Source organism: Chinchilla lanigera, unplaced genomic scaffold (genome assembly GCF_000276665.1).
Source record: "Chinchilla lanigera isolate Chin_1 unplaced genomic scaffold, ChiLan1.0 scaffold00002, whole genome shotgun sequence".
In the NCBI taxonomy this organism is placed as follows: Eukaryota; Metazoa; Chordata; class Mammalia; order Rodentia; family Chinchillidae; genus Chinchilla; species Chinchilla lanigera.
The window spans coordinates 9,925,507-9,934,759 of record NW_004955403.1 but is presented as its reverse complement, the minus strand read 5'-3'; the positions used below and the strand labels follow the sequence as shown (position 1 = coordinate 9,934,759).

The 9,253-nt window shown below is 37.1% G+C and overlaps 1 long non-coding RNA gene across 1 annotated transcript; it reads left to right on the top strand.

Moving 5' to 3' along the window:
- The first annotated feature begins 457 nt into the window (after positions 1–457).
- LOC106148723 lies at positions 458–3,213 on the top strand. The gene is made up of 2 exons (XR_001234380.1): positions 458–722; positions 2,727–3,213. It is a non-coding gene; the product is annotated as an uncharacterized LOC106148723 (long non-coding RNA).
- The last annotated feature ends 6,040 nt before the right edge of the window (positions 3,214–9,253 follow it).

Here is a 9,253-nt window from a genome sequence, read left to right as displayed (position 1 = left end):
CCCCTCCACGGTTTCCCAGAGGTGGCGCAATAAGCGGAGGGATCTGCCAAAGGCCAGCACGACACTGATGAAAAGCGGCCGGATGGCTGGGCCTAGATGTGAGGTGAAGCAGGGATCTACTGCGCATGCCGATTTACGGCAAGGCCGTATTTCGCCATGATGCGCAGTGGAGAAACCTGGAGAAGGTTGAAGAAGGTAGAATGACAGGCACGGAGCGGTGTGGAAAGGCATGGGATGAGCAGACGCGAACAGCCACTGGGATCAGTGTCGACTGGAGGGGACTGAGACTGGGGAACCTCCCCCAGCTCAGGAGACTGGTGCCCACCCCACCTGCCGCCTTCCTCAGCTTGCAGACGCCTGTTCAGAGGACAGGGCCAAACCTCCATCCAGTCATGACTGAGTTCCGGCGGCGCGACCCGCGGAGGGAGTGCGAAGCAGTCTTGGAGATCCATCTGGATCCTCCCTCCCTTTGGTGGGCAAGAATACAAGTCGGTGGATTTTAGGGAGCCAGCTGAAGCCTGCTGGGCCTCCCCTGGCGGTGCAGGGTCTGTGTGTTTGGACTAAGGGGCAAGAATGGTTCGGTCCAATCCTGACTGGGGAGATTGTTTTTGCAGGTTTTCGGTTTTTTTTTTGTTTTGTTTTGTTTTTTGTTTGTTTTTTTCCTCTTTATCTGGCATTGCTTTTTGAAAGCCCAGGTGTGAGTGTTTGCGAGACAGTAAGAGGTAGGCATCTGAGTTACTGCTCTGACCTCAGTTGTCAGTTACCAAGTCGCCCAAGGTTCTTGCACACCGAGGGTAGTTTCATAGCGTTAGCAACATTTGTGTTTCTTGTCTTGGTCGTAAACTAGACTTCTTGTACCCTCCATCACATTACATTCAAACTGCCTCCCCTTCCTTTTTACTTACTCCCCCTTCCAACCCTCTTAAATCTCCTCTTTCCTCTTCTTTTGTGTTACAATTACCAACACAGTGTATTTATTTATTTATTCATTCATTCATTTATTTTCATTTGCTCTTCTGGTATTGCTTTCTGTAAGAGCTGGGGAGGTGGCTATGTACGTAACACATTTTAATTTTGTTTTTCATCCCCTTCTTCCATTTTTCCCCTCAACCTCCATCTCTTGTTCTTACCTTTTGGAAAAGAGCTATCTCCCTATTTCCTAATTATCTTTTATCTTGTTCTGCATTTATGTTTTTGGTATCATATAGGAGAAATAATGCAATATGTAAATTTGTGTGTTTGATTTATTTCATATAACATGATCTCAAGGTGCTTCGATTTTCTTACAAATAACTTGTTCGTTTTTCTTTAGGGCAGAGTGGAACTCTATTGTGTATAAAAAACACATTTTCTTTATTCATTATCTGTTGATGAACATACATGACACTTCCAAAGTTTAACTATTATGAATTCTGCTGTTATAAACATGGGTATGCATGTATCCCTGTAATAGGATGTCTTTAACGATTTTGGGAAGATACCTGGAAGGGGAACAGCTAGGAAAAAATGGAATTCTAGTTTTGATCATTTGAGGAAATGCTGCATTGATTTGTACTAGTTCACATTCCCAACTGCAAAGTAGAAGGGTTCATTTTGTCACACAGCCTTGCCAGCATTTGTTATTATTTGATTTGTTGATAATAGCCATTCCTTCTGGAGTAAGATGGAATTCCAGTGTTATAATTTGTATTTGTCTAGTGGCCAGAGATGATGAACATTTCTTCATGTATTGATTTGTCATTTATACTTATTCTGAGTGGTGCCTACTCATTTCAGGTGCCTATTTTTTGATTGGTCTTTTATTTTGAGCTGTGTAATTGTTTTACATTCTTTATATAGCTTGGATATTAGCCCTCTTTCCAAGGAGTAACTGGCCAAAATCTTTTCCCACTCTGTGGGTTGTTTTTTACTCTTTTGGTTGTTTCCTTTGCTCTATAGAGGCTTTTTAATTTGATGTGATGAGATATTTCTGTTAAGTAAAGGGTTCCTTACCAAGTCACATTAGGTTCTCCCATGGCAATGGTTCTATCATAGGGATGACTAGATTAATTTTTTTGGCAGTCATAAATTAGATTTAACCTCCCTCCCCTCCATCACTTCCCTTACCATAATTTATTCCCCTCAAATCCCCCTTCTTTCCCTCATTTTTGTGTGACACTCTCAGCCCAATGTATATTTCTCACTTTTCTTTTCTGTTCTCTTAGAATATTTAGTGAGGTATATGTATGTGCAGTGATGAATAAGAGTTAAGTACTGCTTTAGTTCCTGTAGTATCTTACGTCGACATCTCAAGTTAACTCTCATGAAGAGCAGTGTATGGAGGCTTTGAAAATATGGTTTCTACCAGCATATTAATTTGTTCCAAACTTCTTAAAAGTTTCTAACACTTTCTAATAATATTTTCCTCCTTCTTCTTCCTTCATATCATCCCCACAAATAAGCCTCAAGTGCCCCCCATTCTGGTTATAAAAATAATATCACTAAAGTCTTTCATTATCTTTTTTTCATTTTCAGTTATCTCTTCTTTCCTCTTCTGAGTTATTTTCTTCCTTTTCTATTCTCTCATCCTATATATCCCATCTCATTCTTCATCAATACTACTCCACTGTCTTTTGGGTTGTTGAAAATATGTGGAATTTTTAAACTACTTTGAAATAATATTTTAATGTATGGCTGGTTTTGTAGATGCTGATATAAACAATAGTTGTCTTTTCTTCCCCCCTTAGTGCATAGGACTGAGCCTGATATGATGAATAAGTTGAATATACGCCTGAACACGGAGGCATATCCAACCAAAGGTCACATCACAGGGAGATATGCATCAACTAAGAGATTTCTACAACAGTGACAGAGCTTTCTGCACTAATTGATCTACAGCCTCAACACAAACACAGTAGAAATGTGAGAAAACAAGACAACAGGATATCTACAAAACACTTTAATTCTAACAGAAATGCTTCTCTCATGTGCACTGGAGGGGAGAAATTTTCAGACAAAAACCTCCAAAAGAAAATGTTGAAAGTGTTTGAAGAGATGAAAGAAGAGATAAGTAGATGCGTGAAGCAATTACTAAGCTGTTCAGTGAGCTCATAGAAGATGAGTGAGATTTAAAAAGGCACCTGAACAAATTAAGGACTAACAGGCACCTGAACAAATTAAGGATGACAATGCATGATGTAACACCTTTAGTAAAGAATTAGAGATTAGAGGAATCATGCAGACATCTTGGAAATAAAAACACAGTTGCAACCTATGGCAGTAAATATGACCAATTAAAGGAGAGGACATTAGTACTTGAAACCAAGGCTGATGTGTTAGCCCATCAGCACAGTGATGCTACACCATGAAATGTTGGTTCAAGGGCTCCTGGATGACTCTAAAAGAACAAATCTAAAAGTTACAGGATGGAAACCCCTTAAGGATACCTCCTGTCTTGGGAGCTATTCTTATTTACCATACCTTTTCTCCAATAAATTTTCCTGATCTTAAAAATGTAAAAAAATAAAAATAAAAGTTACAGAAGTTAAAGAAGGATTAGTGAAAAAACTGAAGGTATATAAAAATTTAATCATCAAAATCATTGTGAAAATGTTCCAAATCTAGACATGAAATGGATGCTTGGGTAAAAGAAGCAGGAGGCATTATAATCCTGCATTCAGGTTAAACTGCAGAGCTATAGGGTGGTGCTATAATAAATAGATATGTAGACTAATGGAATAGAATAAAAGACACAAAAAAGGCCCCATGTAACTTTAATCATCTGGTCTCTGACAAAGGGGCTAAAAATAAATGCTGGAGAAAAGATAGCATCGTTAACAAATGGTGCTGTGAAAACTGGTCATCCTTGTGCAGAAGAATGAATCTAAACACAGTTTTCTCACTCTGTACTAAAATCAAGTCAGAATAGCTCAGATACCTAGATATAAGCCAGAAACACTGACTCTGCTGAAAATAGAGGAAATACTCAGAACCACAGGCATAGGCAAGGACTTCCTGACTGGAATTCCGATTGAATAAGAAAGTGTACCAAGGATCAACAAATAGGATTATATAAAATTAAATTTTTTCTGCACAGAAAGGAAATAATCAACTGAGTGAAAAAACAACCTGCAGAATAGAAAATGCTTTTCCAGCTACTTTTCTGATAGCTAAAAAAACCTAGATTAAAAAAAAAAACATTAAAAAATTGGCAAATGAAATAAGTAGACATATACCAGAGGAAGTATGTATAGCAAAAAATACATGAAAAAAAATTCGGCATCATTGACCACTAAAGACATGCAAGTTGAATTAAACACTCCTGAGTTTCTATTTTATTTAATGGTAGGGTTTGTTTTGTTTTGTTTTGTTTTTTTGGTACTGGGAATCAAACTCAGGACCTTATGCTTACCAAGCAGGCACTTATGCTGCTGAGCTATATCCCTGGCCCTTCTATTTTATTTCAATAAGAATAGCTATCACTAAAGATATAAAAAACAAATTCTTATAAGGATGTGGGGAGAAAGGAACCCTTCCACATTGTAGTAGGAATTTAAACTAGTACAACCGCTAGGGAAATCAGTATGGAGATTCTCCAAAAAACTAAAAAGTAATTCCATTTGACCCACGTTTACCTCTCCTGCGTATCTGATACATGCCTACTACACTGCCTACCTCTCCTACTACACTGATACCTGCCTACCCAGGCAGTGCAGTTCACAATAGCTAAATCATGGGAACAACCTAGGGGTCCAACAGCAGATGAATAAATGAACGAAATGTATATATAAACAATGAAGTATTCCTCAGCTACAAAGAGGCTAAATTTGCCTCATTTGTAGAAAAAAATGGATAAATTTTGAGATAATAGGTGAAATGAATCAGGCATAGAATCTTAAATATAGAATGGTTTCTTTTATATGAGAAACACATGATATAAATAAGGAGTAAAATAATAGATGACAAGTAGAGGTAGACATTTTAGAGGTAGGAAAGGGGAGGAAGGGAGAGAGAAAAAGAATAGGGAAGAGGTAAAAGCAAATGAAAATGACCAACATATGCTGTATCAGTACCCCAAATGAAGGTAATTATTATGCATCAAAACATATACTAATGGAAAATTTATAAGTGGAAAAATATAAATGGAAAATAATTTTCCACTGGGGGATATATGAAATATTGATTCTTCATCATCTATGTTCACATACCTTTAATACCCAGTTCCATTTCACTGGCAACATAAAAACGATTTAAAAGAATAATTTACACAGGATTTCACAGTGAGCAAGACTTGTGTGTTTGAAGACACCCAGCACATGGATCAGAAAATCTGGGTTCCACTCGTCTTTGCCTGCATTTAATTGCACAACTTTGGGTAAGGGTAATTATCTCACAAAGTTTCGTTTGCTATAAAAGGTTAATAAATAAGCAACCTAACAGTTAAGTAGCAAGAACTTGAAATGATAGATCAAATCACTGAAAACATTCAGACACTCAAATTTGGGAGAAGTTAATGAAAATTTCATCTTTTTAATTTTGTTTTAAAGAGAGTAGTAAATGAGGAAAAAAAAGAACAATAGCAGCATAACAGCATCACAAACATAAACAAACCAAAGCAAGAACATTTACAGTGAAACAGGGTTTCTAGACAAAATAATATGAATTAACAGTGGTTGTTATATTACACATTGTTATCTTCAACTACGTTGCTCATATTACCAGACGTAAGAATGGAAGGTTGTTCAAACCATTAAAGAGAATAAGACAATAATTATTAGATAAAACATTAGAGATAATACAGAATTTCACTATACAACATGAAAATATCATCCTGATGGTTGGAGCAGCGTCTATAACAGATAATATTGCTGAATGCAAGGCCAGAAATTGGTTCCCTGTTAGTGAGTGGTGTGACTTAAGTGCTTATAAAACCATGTTGCATTTGTAGTCACTTTGAGAACATCAAACGTTGTTATCTAAAGGACAGAAATATTGCCAGAATCACTGTGACCACCTTCTGTGTGTTTAAATGCTTTACCACCTTTGTTGGTGCTTTCACCAATTCACTTTAGGACACCGTGATATATTGAAATTTAGACATGAAGCCGTCAGGAGTAAATCAGCTCGTGATTCCCTATTGCTCTAGGCACAAGTGTCATAATAAGTGTCCAACTTACCAGTGATATACATCGCTGTGAGATAGGAATCCCATTAAATCTGTACTTCATCTCTGTCCTTTCTCTTCATGCCTCCTAGACACCAATCGTGACAATCTGTCTTCTCATACAAGAGTATCTGAACTTTTCACATCTCTGTCATAGTGCACCCTCTGCCGGGGTGTGCTCTCTTTGTTTGATTCTCATATACTTGAACTATTCCTTCCTTTCTTTCACAACCCTACTTAATCACTACCTGTTCTAGCAGCTATGTTGTGGTAATTGATTACTCCTGTCTTTCAATATGCCTCATCCTGGAATCTGTCAGGTTTATTATTTTTCTAATTATAATTTATAAGACCCTTGTTGATATGTGCTGCAGTTTAAATATCATTTTTGTTCCTTAAGCACACACTACTATTAAAAGCTTGGTCTGCAGGATGGTGCCACAGGGAGATGGTAGATTCTAGACAATGAGGTTTGAGGAGGTCCTTCAGTGGAAAGCTGCTCCTGGAAGATAGTTAGGGAGACCCTTTGAGTTTTCCTGGGATGGGGTTATAAAAGAGCCAGCATGGCCCCACTTGGCTTCTCTTTCTCTCTGCTTCTGTTCAAGATGTTACCACGTGCTGTTACATGCACCTTTACCATGATGTGTGACCATCTGCAACCTCCATTACAGACAAAAAAAAACTCTGCCTGATCAGAGTGGACTTTGAACCTTTAAAATCAGTAATTAAATATACCTTTTCATAAGTTAGCTGCCTTAGCTCTTTCATTGTAGTAGTGCAGAGCTGACTAATAGAATATCATATCTTTCTCATTTCTTATATCCTAGCACAAAACTCATTCTCAAATAAGTGTGTTAAGTAAGAGTGGTCTTTGTATGTGTGTGATTTAAGGTAAATGAATGAATAAATCAGTCCTATGCAGCGTCAATAGGCAGAACCAAAGTATAGTGTGGGCAGAGAAGATTGTGCATTATGTCTTCAAGAATTAAAATGTTTAATAAGAGGGTGGGATAGTCATCAGCAGTCAAACTGTAGAGTATATTGCTTCACTGAAGGATTTGGTCAAATAGTACCAAAATAATAATACTAATAATAACAACATAAATAGTGATGGCTTTATTCATGTGTCACCTTCCACAATTACAGAGTACTAATTTTTTTTATTTTAAAGAGAAAAGAGCAAAAACAAATTAACAGAGACATAAACAAAAACCACAAAAGTAATAACAATGATACAGAATTTCAAGCAAGGTGGTAGGAAGTTAATAATGATTGTTGTTATCTTCAAATTGGTTGCTCAGATAATAAAATATAGGCATGCAAGATTGATCAAACAATTAAACATTAACTGTTCCTTTCAATAAACCAATGGAAATTAGTAGTACAATTATCTTAGCTATCTTATGTACATATATAAACATATTTTGCCCTTCTTTCTTTCATTTCTCTTGTCCCTCATCTCAGTTGTTCTTTCCTTTTGAGCAGTAAATAAAACCTGAAAGGTATAATGGACAGAATGCTAATTATGAACTAGAAACTGCGCTAAGTATTTTACAAAGATTACTACATTTCCCAGTTTAAACAAACAGAGGGGCATACCGGGTCAGATGTGTACATTTATTTGCCCTAGCTACATTATGGTTAAGTGAGTGACAAAAAATCAAATTTAATTTGGTCTGGTTTCTGAGCTTTTGCTTTTCCACCTGCTTTACCACGTATTTTTCCCTGTGCCCTCTATTCCTGTGGCAGCTAAGGGGCTGGTCTGTGAGACCGTAGTATCTCAACTGGTAGCATGAAAAACTGATCAAACTAGGACATAGACCTGGCGCAGGTCAAGGAAATGGGAATGTTGAGAGGATGCCATGGAAATAAGATCTACACTAGGAGCCCCAGTATTGTGGGAAGAGGCCTAGAAGCTCAGATTCAGATCAGTCAGTAATAGTAAAGCTCTCTACTTTTTGGTGGACCTGACCAGTCAGCCTTCAACCCCCTTTAAGAGATGAGCAAGTGTGTAGTTTTGCTTATAGAATTTATCAACAGAAATCTTTCCATGTCTTTTTCATCCCTTCAGCACCACACTCACCCCACTCATTCAACCTTTGTTCTCTTGTTTAAAATTCTTTTAACTAGGAAGAAAGCTGTTTTTTTATTTACAGTAAAGCATAAAGGCTGGGAAATGATGCCTTGGCCCCAAGTAACAGCTACACTTATTACAATGTTAATATCCAATACCCTTTTTTTGATAGGAAGTAAAATGATTGTCAGATTGCCCTACATCATTCCCTGGATGCACATACAGTATGTTTCTCTACCTGTAGTTTTAGTCTGGAGCATGAATAGAAAGAACTCAAGGCCAAACTTTAAAAACAGCGAGAAGAGATTTCATCTCCTTGTTCATAGACCTTTTTTATTTTAAAGATAAAAGAATGAAAATATATTAACAAACACATACATTTACAAAATAACACGAAAACAATACAAGCAATACAGAATTTCAGATAAAGTGATAGGAAATTAACAACGGTTGTTGTATTACACAGTGATATCTCTGTTTGATCAATCTTACATGTTCATAGACTTTTAGATGTATTGAAAATAACTCTTCCAGATGCCACACTATCCATGTGGCAAGAGTAAGGCAAGAAAAAACGCCTTGGGGAGTACGAGGACTGTAATTTAGCATGCTTCAGTCCTAGGGCTCATCACACAACCCCCTCTAGCAATTCCATTCTTTTCTTCCCCGTCACATTCTGCTGTTCTTAAATTACACCCGTACCTAACTCCATGATCAGTTTTCCTTATTGGCAGGATTATATTAGAACTTGGTTCTTAATATAATTCTCATGTTAAAAAGCTTTTACTTTGTAATGCTTCAGCTTATTGTCATGTTAAACTAGACTGAGAGCCATTCTGAGGACAGTGAGGGAAAGAAAACTGTGACTGCTGCTTTCCACTTCACAATAGCTTGTAAATCTTGCCATGTGGTAATATCTCATTTTTTGCCAAGGAACTTTTCTGTTAGCAAAGTGTAATACACCAAATATCAAAATGGTTCTCTTAAAATATTTGTGACAGATTACTTGAAAAATTCTGTTGTATTCTTTCCTCTTG